General features: G+C 37.9%; 1 protein-coding gene across 2 annotated transcripts in view; it reads right to left on the bottom strand.

Annotated features, from left to right (window-relative positions):
- The window catches only part of LOC136857351 (kinesin-like protein Klp61F), a 295,057-nt gene that overhangs the window by 190,632 nt on the left and 90,529 nt on the right, over positions 1 to 13,896 (bottom strand). The gene's annotated exons all lie outside the window — the stretch shown is intronic.

Genomic DNA, 13,896 nt, shown 5'->3' with positions numbered 1-13,896 from the left:
CCTCTCCCCCTGCTACGCCCACGTAGCAGGTTCGTGTATTTATTGTGCCTCTGTTTTGATTCTTCTATGTAAGTAAGAATACTGCTAGGGTCAGCTTGGTGGGTCCTTGCCAAGCAAAAAGGACGGAGCTCTCCTTTACACTACTTTCGTATCGTTTCACGTCTTTTTTATTATATTTCTCAGCCAGTGAACTCAACACGAGGACAGGTCTTGCTACATGATCGCTGTTGTTGTAATCGATAACAGATATCGATTTTTATCGATTGTCTTACATATCGCGGAACTGAATACATGTACTTCCGATACACAGTGCGCATTGATTTGTGTGTAGATCGGTGTAGATAATATACAGCGCTATCAAGCAACTGAACTGAAAGCATTTAAACGTTTCTGGTGATCTTTTTCGATAATATTTCGCATTTTTCGTACCAATTGGGGTATATTTCTTGATTATTCGCTCAATTCGCGCAATAAATAAGATTTTGTGATATTTCGCGAACTCATTTTACTAAAATACGGTATTTCAAGTATATAGAAGGTCATATATAGGTAAGAAAGAGGATATGAAAAAATTTCGCGCGTATCGCTATTACCAAAAAATACGGCCCATAATAATAATAATAATAATAATAATAATAATACTGCTATTTGCTTTACGTCCCACTAACTACTTTTACGGTCTTCGGAGACGCCGAGGTGCCGGAATTTGGTCCCGCAAGAGTTCTTTTACGTGCCAGTAAATCTACCGACATGGGGCTGTCGTATTTGAGCACCTTCAAATAACACCGGACTGAGCCAGGATCGAACCTGCCAAGTTGGGGTTAGAAGGCCAGCGCCTTAACCGTCTGAGCCACTCAGCCCGGCGATAAAGTTGTTTGTCAGTTTTGTGCTATTGAGTTTGAATGTTTGTATTAACTTTGGAATTTGTTCTATTAATGGGTTTTTTATTTCTATATCGTCGTTCAGTTTATCTCTATTGAAGTATTTGTCTAGGTAGATATGTATGTTCCCTTGCTCATTCATTAATTTTCCTTTATCGACCTTTCTGATTATTTTTAAACCTTTTTCTATTGTGGTAAAATGGTGTCCTTTTTCTTGCATATGATTACTCATCGTGGAAAATTTATGTTTAGCTGCGTTTACATGTTCCAAATACCTAGTTGTAAAACTTCTGACAGTTTGGCCAACGTAAGAAAAACCACAATCTGAGCAAATTAGCTTATAGATTCCTGAACTTTGGTATTTGTTGTTGCGTGAATTTACATTATTGTGGTTGAAAAATATATTTCTATTTGTATTTTGTGTTCTAAATGCAATATTGATTTGCCGTTTTATGATCGGATTCGTGATTTGGTATACTGCTGGGTTGGTGAATGTAAATGTTGCAAATTTTGGTTTTTCAGTTTTGATCGGAATAAGGTTAGTGGCTAGTTTTGATTTCACTCTATTAATGATTTTGTTGACCACATCTATTTTATAACCGTTGACTGAAGCTAAGTCTTTTATAAATTGAATTTCTTTCTTTAAACTATTATCAGAAAGTGGCATTTTGAAGGTTCAGTATATCAGACTAAAAAAAAAAAAATGGGTTGTTTCTGTGATTTTGGGTGTAGGGAATATTTTTAATAGCTATTGGGACCTAAGATGGCTTTCTATAAATCTGAAAGTTAAATTTATTTTCTGTTCGTGTTACTGTAATATCTAAAAAGTTTAAGGAATGATTATTTTCTTCCTCCTTAGTGAATTTTACTCTTTGGTAAAGATTATTTAAAAAGTTTGCTATCTATTTTAACAAAGGTATCGTCTCCGTATCTCAACCACAAACATAGTCCTTTTATGTTTTTATTTTGCTGTGCTCTAGATGATCCATGTAAATATTTGCTAAAATTCCTGACGTGGGTCACCCATCGCCAAACACATCTGTTTGTAAATTTTATCGTTGAATGTGAAATAATTGTTGTTTAAAACAAAATTTAATAGATTTATAAACTCTATTTTGTACGTACTTAACTTGCCCTGTTTAGTTAGATTAGATTTGATGATTTCAATGGTTTCTTTAATAGGTATGCTTTGATACATATTGGTTATATTATAGGAACATATCCTGTGACGTGGTTGTAAGCCGAAAATATTTAATTTTTCACAAAATTCAATTGAATTGTTTATCATTGAATCGGTGTTAAATTTGTAATGTTTCTTTAAAAACTAATGGAAAATTTGAGATTTTACAAGTAGGACTCCCTCTACTATTGATTATAGGTGTAAAAGGCATATTTGTTTTGTGGATTTTAGGTAGAGCATTAGCTGTTGGTAATTTGGGAAGGAAGCGGCCGTGGCCTTAAGGTACAGCCCCAGCATTTGCCTGGTGTGAAAATGGGAAACCACGGAATACCATCTTCAAGGCTGCCGACAGTGGGGTTTGAACCTACTATCTCCCAAATACTGGATACTGGCCGCACTTAAGAGACTGCAGCTACCGAGTTAACTTATCATGGTTAAGTTTATCAACAGTGCAGGTGGTATTCGGGATTCTACGGGTAGGTCCTTTGTTAATATGCGATTTTCCCAGTTCAATATGGATTATGAAGCCCTGTTTAGCATGGCATGTAGCGTAACTTGTGGAGGAGATAAGCGACTCAAGAGACAAAATATAAACACTCGTTGTGAGTCAATATTAATGGAACGAAATGAGATACCATTACAATTCTTACATGGCGGAAGGTTGTGTGTTCAAAATGACCACCATTAGCAGCCAAACAGAGTCGATGCCGCGAAATGCTGAGCAAACAACGGCTGTCAGTGTTGCTGGTGCAATAGCTTTATGGTTTCCCGTAGCATGTTCAGCGTAGCTGGCTTCTGTCGATAAACGACATTTTTCAAGGTCCAGCTTAGGTAGAAGTCAAACTGTGTGAGGTGTGGAGACCGTGGTGGGTAGTCAACAGCTCGTCTTCGAACTATACACCGTCCAGGCAGATTTTCATGTGAGAAGGCTGACATATCTGCAGTAGTGAGTGTTGTATGTAAAATAATTTCGAAACACCTCTTGGATGGCGGGTAAAAATGATGTTTGCAGCATATGAAGATACACCTCAACAGTTACGGTACCTTCAAAGAAGAATGGGCCAATCAAAACTGCATGACAGACCACACCACACATTAACACTGGGTTGATTAACATGTTTGTCGATGTGAACTCGAGGATTTTTAGGAGCCCAGTACACGCAGCTGAGGCGGTTTAGAGTACTGCTCAGTTTGAATTGTGCCTTGTCAAACCAGATAACCATCTCTGCAAACCGTTCATCGTAGCAAAGCACACATTCAAACCACTCACAGTACTCCATCCCTTGATCCAGGTCGTCCTCTTTCATACCATGCAGCGATCTTGGAACCTTCAGAATTCATCATATGGTTGATTGGATTACCCTGCTTTCACGTGCACTCTGATTCACAGATTTTTTATGCTACCTAGAAAAAAGGTACAACAAAGCAGTGCTGGAAGCTGGATTCAGCATCTTTACCAGGCCAGACCTTTCCTTATGCACTTACCGAGCAGTACCATCAGGTTCAAATTAATCCCGAATACAAACAATTTTAGTACGTGTTGGTGGCCAAGTTCTGTACACATTACGCCATTGCACCTCCACCGTGTTTTCGAACTTCCAGCACCACTTGAATATGGCCTTGCGTTGATCAAACGACAATCTTACTTCATTCATTGCTGCGCTGTGATCTGCTGGAAAACTCACGCCAAGATTGTCGCGCTATTCAAGGAACCATCATCCGTTGACAACACAATGGACTATGCTACCGTGCAAAAACTACAACAACATGTCATTTTGTTCCGAAGATTTTAAATATCAAAGAGTGTCTACATTTTTCTGGACCCCCCTCCGGATTTCTCGTCAGGGAAGTTATCCAGATCTGATCTGACATTCGCTTGTTTATTCCTATCAAACTGTGAATAGGAGTTTTAATCCATATCACCATGGCTTTTCTTCTACAGGTTGACATCGGTGGCATCCGGCAACAGCCTTATGTAGTCGCAGCAATCAGGAGAGGTAACTGAAAAAATTGACACTCAGTTGCACACATACGGAAAGCAGGAATAAACAATGCTGCACAAAATGAACTCAGAAGTGAGACTTTCATAACCAATTTAATAAACCATACCATAATGGCTTCTTGTTCAAAGATAGTCTCCCCAGAACATAATCAACACACTACTTTTACCATGTCCAAATAAAATACCAGACAACTTTTAGAAATCAAGAATAAGAAGGATTTTGATTCTTGTATTTTATCATGTATATTGTGCCACAGTCACGATGAAAAGAGGCCTACAGTAACAAGGCAAATTGACCATTAGATATAAAATCTTAAAACACAAAACTGGTTACAAGAAAAAATGTAACACAGAATGAAATGCATAATAGTTTCCTTTGTTAGACTGTAACACGAATGGAAATTCAGTATTATAGGCATCTCTGAACACTTGGAGATAATGTTAGTTGTGTTTTGTGGCCACAGTGCTAAGAGAAAATACCAGAAACTGTCACCCAACTACTTTCAGAAATACATTCAACTGATTCAAATTATGAGCTAAGGATGAACAAAAACGCATTGAAATACACAGAACTACCACATACAAAAGAGATCAATATGTCTTGTACATTGACAGCGGGAAAAGCACAGAACCGCAAGACAAAAAGCACGTGGCCTACAACTACAACAAAACAACGCACAACACAAAAAAGAAACTCCATCTTTCATCTCGCTTGTAGGATGATTGCCGTCCCGAATTCCCAGCTGTAAAACACACACGATGCTGTAGGGTGTGGGAAACATGATACACGAAGGCAATGCATGATACACTTGCCAAATAAACACACTTGAAAATGAGGTTGCGTAAATTAGACAACCACACAATTCATCCTAGGGGAAGAGTATTGACCATACTCGAGGTTAAATGGGTCAAAATTAGGAAGTAAAAATAAATAAAAAAATAGGAAGACTTGTTAAACTGAACGTTTCCTGGTAAATCAGAAGGGTTGGCAGGTATGAAATAAGCATAACAGTTTGTAGACAACACCACGTGGCTCTTGTGCTTGGAAGTAGCCCAGTGATCCTACAATCAACGTGGAGAATGCGGATGGATACACGATGTTCTTTGTTTATATCAGTTCCGGTTCTATCAATAATGGCAGAATAGTGCCTATGTTCAATATCCTTAGTTCCTATTTGCCTGCATATTTCAAAATTTTCTGTGTGTTATTAACCAACTCAAAAATTCCAGATTACAACTGGTACATATTAAAAATTAAATGACACTTGGGTGGAGTGGTTATTGCTTATTGCTGAGAATGGGTAGACTGAATAGTTATTACACAAACACATTAGTGACAGGCCACGACGAATATGAGAGAATTTGAAAGCGAATGCTACAACTGCCCAAGGAATAGAGCAAGTAAAGAATAGAATGGAATGGGTGATGATCATTAAGGAGCCACCAAAGTTAGAGCGAAAGGAACCACTGAATCACTAACCAAGGACAAACCCACCAAGCAGTGCCCGGCGGCAGACCCAGACGACAGACGCTGCACGAAAAAAGTAACAGTTCATGGCATGAACGAGTTCAATCAGATTTGTAATTTGTAATTACGAAGTTAGATTGGCTTCTACACAGACAACCTGGGTTTGCCCGTTTGGTAAAAAGTAATTAGTGACTCAAAACAATTTTGTGACTGGAGGTTAACTCAAATTGAAATCATATTACTAAGCAACAATCTGGGCATAAATGTAATTTTATCTTATTTTTGAAAATAAACTGTTTAACTTATTAGAGTCTGAAGTGGGGTTTTATGTGCAATTCGAAACGTTTTGTAATTCTGAAACAAACATGTGAAATAACAAGCGTGTGTAAGACTCGAACCTTTGATAAAAGGAACATAACCAGCACAAGTTATCACACTATATGTTTCTATTCGTCCTGCTGTTATGTTAACAGAAAAAGACTGCAATAAGCAATTACATCATTAAGTTCCAATGTCCACATTATTCTGAAGAACTTGTACATACAAAATTCAACATTATATACAGCAGAATGAATTTGTGACAGTCTGAGGTATAGCACTACAGTAAAACCTCGTTAATTGAAAGTTGTTGGGACGCAAAAATCTGACTTTGAATTACATGATTTCGAATTAACCGCCGCTACCTCAAAGTTCAGAAATGCCAACCCCTGCTGCATTACAAAATATTCTATGATCCATTATAGCACGCAATCACCTTCATTCACAGTTAAACCTTTCAAATGCCGTGGGGAAAAAATTCCTAGATGTATCCAACAAGGTGCAATTATTGAAATAATGCTCTTGGATAACGCCATACACTTCGAAACGTAACCTCACACCCGGGAAAAATAAAACACGATTCAAAGAGAAGGAGTATGGTAATTTACTGTATATGCACGACGCAAGTTAAGCAAATAGGTTATAACCTAACTAATTTAAGTGCAGTAAAAAAGCATTTGTACAGGGGAGCCAACAAGGCTGTCGAAATTGTGAACACATTACACCAACAAAACAAACTTTAAAAACCCCAGACATATATTTAAAACAAATATCAAGAATAATAGATTACTTTGTATAGTACCTGAATAGTTCACAAATGTTTAATGGTCCAGTAGGGCTCTTTTGCCCCCCACCCACACATTAGGCTTGTTGCCTTTAAAAGAAAGAATGTACGAGAGGTTGCTTCATCTTTTTTTTATTTATAAACACTACCTACGAACTGCTCCATATAGGCCGTAGCCTTATTTGTAGTGTTGTCAGCATCATTTGCACTTATCACTGTGTGACGTACCCACTTTGCCCACAGATGTATGACAAATTTATAACGTGGCGGGTCACTTTAATATTAAAATAAATAAATGATATGTCATTGTTTCTCCAGAAACAGTATCCCAAGGGCGCCAGTCTTCAAGCTTATGGCTTGAAAACAAAAGTAGATAATTAATAATAATAATAATAATAATAATAATAATAATAATAATAATAATAATAATAATAATAATAATAATAAATAAAAATATGTAATGAGACTCAAAAAACTCCCAGGGGTGGGGTGAACGGAACACAAATCATTAAGTACATTAACTTGGAATTTAAGGATCATTAATAATCATTTCATAAAATACAAATTAAAACAGCTATTTATTAAGATGAAAAACGTGACGTAACGGCGTATTAACGAAATCTGAACTTACGGAAGCAAAAGAAAAAGTGAATGAAATTAACTCTAAGAAAATGAACTCTTGCGCGAAGACTTGCAGTAACTTATGCCATAAGCTCACCAAATGTAGACTCTGTTGTCTTGAAGCTGAAGATGGGTGGATCTCTCGTACAGGCACTTCCTATTGTACTCCTTACATAAAGTCGTAATGAGTCCTAATTTTAAGTGCAAAACCACCATGGGTTATGTTCATGGAGAGAATACATTCGTATTCTTCCGTATAACGGAACAGTAGCGTAGCTAAATTCATAATAAAAGCTCTCCTCCCCTATACCAGTCAGAACTGGTCTCCCGTTGACTACCTCTCGTCATTAAGATAACAAGTCCCAATGAGAGTAACTTTTGAGTAGAATATACTCAGATGCGAAGTGAACTAAGTTAAAATCTTCTCCGATGTGTAGACATAGAATCGTAGTAAGAGTATCTTCCAAGCGTGAGAATCAGAATCAGAATCTGAATAAGAATGTGAGTCTGAATGAGAGACTTAATGTCCCCTCCAGCCCTTGTCGGTGGTATATATTGGTTCAAAAGTCTCTTTCCATCATCCATATCACATGGTCCAGTAAGATTCGAGGTCTCATCCCTTCTCCGATGTACAGCTGTGAATCCATCACGTTGCTTCATTACGTTCATTCGCATAGGCTGAACTTTCCCGCTGAAATAAAGCGTCCCCAAGCATAGTTTGAAAAGTGGGTGTTAATAATGTATCAACTGTCTCTTCATGATGTGGAGAGGGTAATATCTCTCGTAACCTCGATGACGTACTTTTCCTGGAACTGGGCTGAAATTAGCCTGCTGACTCTGGTCACCTCACAACGGCTATTGGAAAATTTACTGCAAGTTATAAATATGCGTGATGTTGAAATACTTTACCCAATAATTTGTTCGTTCAGAATACGTTATAGCCGCGATACAAAGAAATGAAATGATGATTGAAATGGATGATAAAGGCCCTATATACATATTGTGCCGCTTCACAGTTCTTTTTAAGAGCTGTAGTAACAAAGATGGAGTCTCTGCGATCAAAATGTCAAATAAAATGCATTTAACGTCAGTACGGGCCGAAATGCAAGTCTTTTCGTCGGTCGGTTACGGAAATGACCGCGTATAGAAGGCGCAGAAAAAAAATGACAAATGGACATTATTTAAAACCATTATTCAAGAAAAAAAATGCTCATCACTTATTATATAATCTGACTTCGATGTGTTAAGAAGACGCAAGACTAGATTTGAAAGGGATTATCCAGCGGAGCTAAATACTATAAATTGGAAACGAAAGATAATTTGCGACTACACGCCAATCTGCTGATATCAAGATTTAAACGCTGCGCGGGAGATTAAATACGCAAAAAGAAGAGATAAATAGACTACAGTAGAACTACGTCACGAAGTGGCGCAGGTCCTCAATAAAATTTTCCCGATACTGTTTAATGTTGAAGGACACCTACTGACCAGTTGTTGAGTGCATTTACGCCAATAAAAAGATAGCGGAAAGAAATTTATTTTCAAATTGAAATATATACAGAACATCTGTCTTAGTCGATTTTGAACTAGTTTATTGGATCAACTGTACCCCAACGAAATCTATGCAATCTGAGCAACGCAAGAGATATATTAATTGGAAGATGTCAGCAATGAATCAAATATTCTATTATTGTTCTGTTTCATACGCACGAGTCTTCACCATGGGTCTGTAAGGGAGCAAGGCGATGCTGCTTGGATCCTGACGAGGCGATACGATGTTAGCTGTCCCGGATGACCTGTGATCAGTGTTGAGAAGCTACGATGTACCCGACCACTTGTGGAGGAACCAGATGACGAGATCCTAATCTCAGATGACCAGAGATGAGGAAACATCGAGACCATCTTGAGCAAAGCTAAGTCCAATACTTAAGTCGTTTTCGTAAGTAAGAGTATATTATTTCTTTTATTGCATGTTGATGGTTGTTTTGTGCTAAGACTGTGCGTGGATAAACGTATTGCTGATGTGATTGGAAGTAGGTATTCATCCATATGGTATGTTAATTCCACTTGTAGGCGTGATCACCAAGTGATTGTGCGATCGTAATGTTTTCCAGTGATATGTGAGGAGAGACAGCGAGAGTTATTATTATTACCAGTGTTGAGTAGTGCGTGAAGTTGGCATTAATACCTGTGTGTCCTAATTTAAGCAATGTCAATCAGTTCGAGATCGTATATAGGATGTGTTTTATGAAGGAATATGGCAGTAGACTACTCCAAGTTCATGTTAAATTTGGCACTATGACAGTAGTAAGTAAAGTAGGCATTTTATGAATGTCATGGCACGTTGATGTGTAAGTTAAGGTTGTGATTTACATATGATGAAGTGAAAGAGTTGTTATATATGAAATATGTGTATATTAACGCGTCATAGATATGATATATGGATGTTAATGATTTATGATGGTGGTAGTTATTGTTTTCTTCGAGAGAGAAATAGTCATAGTGGTGCGAAGTGAGATCAAGTCATTTCAAATGATGTTTCGGAGGGTGTCACAGAATTCTCGCCAATTCCATGTAATAATTCTAGATCTTACGCATTGTACATAGCTTAGGATATGATCTCGAGACGAGTAGTGCAATGTTTTTTTTTCATCCATGTTAGGATTACCTAGAGAATCATATATGTACTCGAGATACGATTTGAGCTTTCACTGATTTACTTAGGATGATCTTGAAAATTCTCACGGTGTATAACTTTATTTCTGGATAAATTTCAACCTATAGGCTGATCACTGGTGACCTAGATTTTCAAAGAGAATTAATTTTTTTAGTCGGAGATAGTGTCATCTGACCATGTAGATTTTCCGTTGATAGTATGTGTTATGATAGCTACATATGAGATGTGTGGTGACGTTTTTTTTGTTTTTTTTGCAACCATGTACGCACGTAGTCTGATAATCAATAAGCTAAGGTCATATTACCTTAAGTTCATAAATTAAATCTTGCGATAATGTTACTTGTAGGGTGATTACGACTTACAATGGACGTAGCTTGGCTCATGATGTGTGACACAAGGAAATATGAGCGTCTAACAGGCAACTAAGTAGGCAGAAGTGAATGTTTAAAATGTAAAACATACAAGAGAGTACTTGTCAAATCAAATCTGAAGAAGAGCTTGGTGATAGCCTCATTGAGAGTCCTAAACCTGCATCTAGACAAACAGTCAGTGAAAATTAAGGAATGGGACAGTTTATAGAGTAAGGATTAGGTGGTAACTAACAGAATCCCAAGAATAATTGATTCAGACAACTTGAACTCCATTTCTTGACTGAACATTAAAAATCGGCAATTCTACTAGCGTTTCTTTATTTTCTCAAGAGAGTGTCACTAGAAATACTGTAAATAGTAGTTAATACAATTTTTATTTTCTTCTTTGAGGATGCATCCTATATTCTTAGTATACTTGATTTTAATGTTTATTTTCTTGCCAGTATGGCACATGTAAATACCATTATCTGTATTCACATTAATTTATTTTGTTATCACCCAGCTTTGTAGGCGAGTTGTATACGAAGGAAAACATAGCTTTTTCAAAAATTTCCCAGATGTTACATGGAATTTATGCTAATAATTTATGATTTTGGAGATTAATGGGCTTATGAAAGGAAATAATATGATCCGAGAAGATATTTATTTAGGATGAATTCGGAAGATGTAAGTTTTCTGAAAGTTTTTGACGGATATAGACTATAGGGTTGACAATGAGTCACTCATTTCAAGAACGACTTCATTGGTAAAAATTTGAGATAATTTTCTTGAATATTTGACTTAATATTTAAAATAAATATGGAATAGTGAAACCTAAACACTCTTTCTCTGTGTTCTTAGAATAAGAATTAGTTGTAAGACTGTAGTAGTTTCAAGCGACGATAATTTCTATAAGAGTTAATAAGAATATGGTACCTAACTAGATACGAGTAAGAGACGTCTTTCTGCGTTAGTTAGAAACTACCATTAATCGACCTGGACGTTTTTCTATTACGGAACTCACACCCGTAGGACTCAGTCACCAGATTAATTGAATTTAGAGCTAGTCAGGATCTCTTGAGTCCATGCCTGGACGCGGAAACGGCGCAATATATATATACACATTAATTTAAAATGACCTATCAGTGATTAAATATATACATCTTATCAATTAAATATATAGTTCAATAATTAAAAACATTCAGTGATGTCCCAAACATCACAACTGAATCCAACACGGCTAGAGCGGCAAGTACATCATTCCTTGACAGAATAGTTGCCTCCTGCACCGTATTCAACATCAGCTGTAGCTGCATCTCCCTCTGGCGTCACATGACCACAGTTGATCATTACGGTGGGACCCCGCTCTTCTGAAGTAGTCTCCGCATGGTCTGTGGCAATGTATTCGGAGAAAGTCATACCGACATCGGACTTTTGCCGTAACTCATAACATTCATCTTCATTGTCGTCTTCTTCATTTAACAAACCAAAACCACACTTGACGAAGCAGTCCCAGGCAACGGTCACACACTGCATTGCATCAATCACGTTCCACTTGCGTATTTCTCCCGCCAGAATATTTCTAGCAACTTCCCGGAGAAAATAACGCACCAGTCTTTTTCTGTAGGCACGTTTCACAGATGAAATTATGCCTTGGTCTAGGGGCTGCAAGTAGCTCGTAGTGTTGGCCGGCAGAAAAAGACGCACGTTTTAAAATTAAATTACGTTTGTGTGCAGTGCACTGATCCAGCAACAGAAGTATTTTCCTGTCCTGGCATGCCATTTTGTGCTCAAGGCATACCAGCCACTCCTCAAAAATTTGGCCCGTCATCCACAAAGTCTTAGACGACTTACATTTGCACGGAAAGTGCCTGACGCCCTTTTAAACATCATGGCTTCTCGAACTTTCCTATGACGAGGGGAGGAAGTGTCTCGCTTCCGTCCTTGTAAGATTTCCCGCCATGGCACTTCTCTCCCTTAAAACCATAAGTCCGTTTGGGCTCAGCATTAAAAAACAATGCAGTCCCATCGGCAATGAAGATACTGTTCGGTGCATGCAAACTGATTATGTGAGCCACGCATTCTCGCAAACTGTCTGCATCACTAGTGTTCACAGATTCGGCTTCTCCACACACTGCCTGCCACGCGATATTGTGCCGTTACTTAGAACGCTGAATCCATCCGTTTGAACACTGAAACTGAAGACCTATCTTTGGCGTCAGTTCATTCGCCTTCCCCTTAATACTGTCGCCATCAACAGGGATATTGTTTGCCTGAACATGCCGAAACCACTATCAATTGTACTTCCGAATCAAGTGTTGACCTCCACAAATGCACATTCGCTTTACTGTATTTACACCCTGCATGCCCTGAGCTTCTATGCTCTCACGATTTTTTTAAAACATTGAAAGCGTGGACACAGGAATTCCAAAGTCTTTAGATATTTCAGTTTTCGTTTTTTGTCCTTTGTCGACCTCCCTTATAATTTTTCACTTTCTCTCCGAGTCTCTTTGAAGAATGCTGACGTTTAGTCATCTCGCAACACAAAAAAAGGAACACACGTGCCCTAAACTAACATACCATAACAATAAACTAAAACACAGTATTATTAAAATATAACAACCTCGAATTTTTTAACTGCACACTAAAACTTTAAGTAAAATAAGTAACTAGAAGAATACAAAATAACTGTGATTTCACTAGAACTTGGCAACTCTGAAGTATGCTGTAGACACACCAAACTCAAGCGAAAGTGCGGAAAGATACATGTTCCGGAAGACGCGTTCGTGACGCGGAGGATTATCCATTCATATTACGCCCTAAAATATTTTTTAACAAACTGAACGACAATTTCGAATTAAATATCTGAATGTCAATACTGGGACCGACGTTCTTCGAATTGCGAATTATCCGTATTTCGAATTAAACAATGTAAATAACATGCAAAACCGTACCTCGTGTTTTGGGGAACGAGAGATTCTTCGAATTAGGCGGCATATTGAATTAACCGATTTCGAATTATCGACGTTCTACTGTATCTGGAAACAAACCCTTCTCCCTTTTTTCTTTGCATGAGCCCACAGTCACCTTGAATTAGTTGCAAGTGGCTGTCCTAGTCTTACACAAAAAAAATTTAATAGTACTACATCATTCCACAGTGGCTAGTCCCTTCTACAACTGCGCATTCTTCCTCTCCACCCATCTGCTAACCAAACCGTCCGCAATGCTCTTCTCATGAATAGAGAATCGTTGCAAGTAGAATGATGGCAGGAGGCTGTAAAACAGACCAGTTTCATCCAGATTGAAAACATTGCATGGTTCACAAGCTTTCAGAAACCCCTGAAGTCCAGGTCTGAACAGTCTCGTAACTTACACAGTTTGAATCTCAAATTATAGCTTCGTACACAATACTGCGCCATACTTTGAATAACTCTATCCAGCCATTTGAGGCTATTATAATTACCGAACCTTTCCAGCATGCTAGGTAAGATGCGAAGTCTTCAATCCCCACGCCTGCAACTTTGAGAGCATTTTCTCTCGGCACTGCGACACACACTGGAACAGTCGCAGCTTGTGCCGAAGAAAACCATTGGTGTACAGTTCTTCTAGTTAGTC

Source organism: Anabrus simplex, chromosome 1, assembly GCF_040414725.1.
Source record: "Anabrus simplex isolate iqAnaSimp1 chromosome 1, ASM4041472v1, whole genome shotgun sequence".
NCBI classification, from domain to species: domain Eukaryota; kingdom Metazoa; phylum Arthropoda; class Insecta; order Orthoptera; family Tettigoniidae; genus Anabrus; species Anabrus simplex.
Note: the sequence above shows the minus strand (reverse complement) of the source record. Positions and strands in the feature narration are given on the sequence as shown.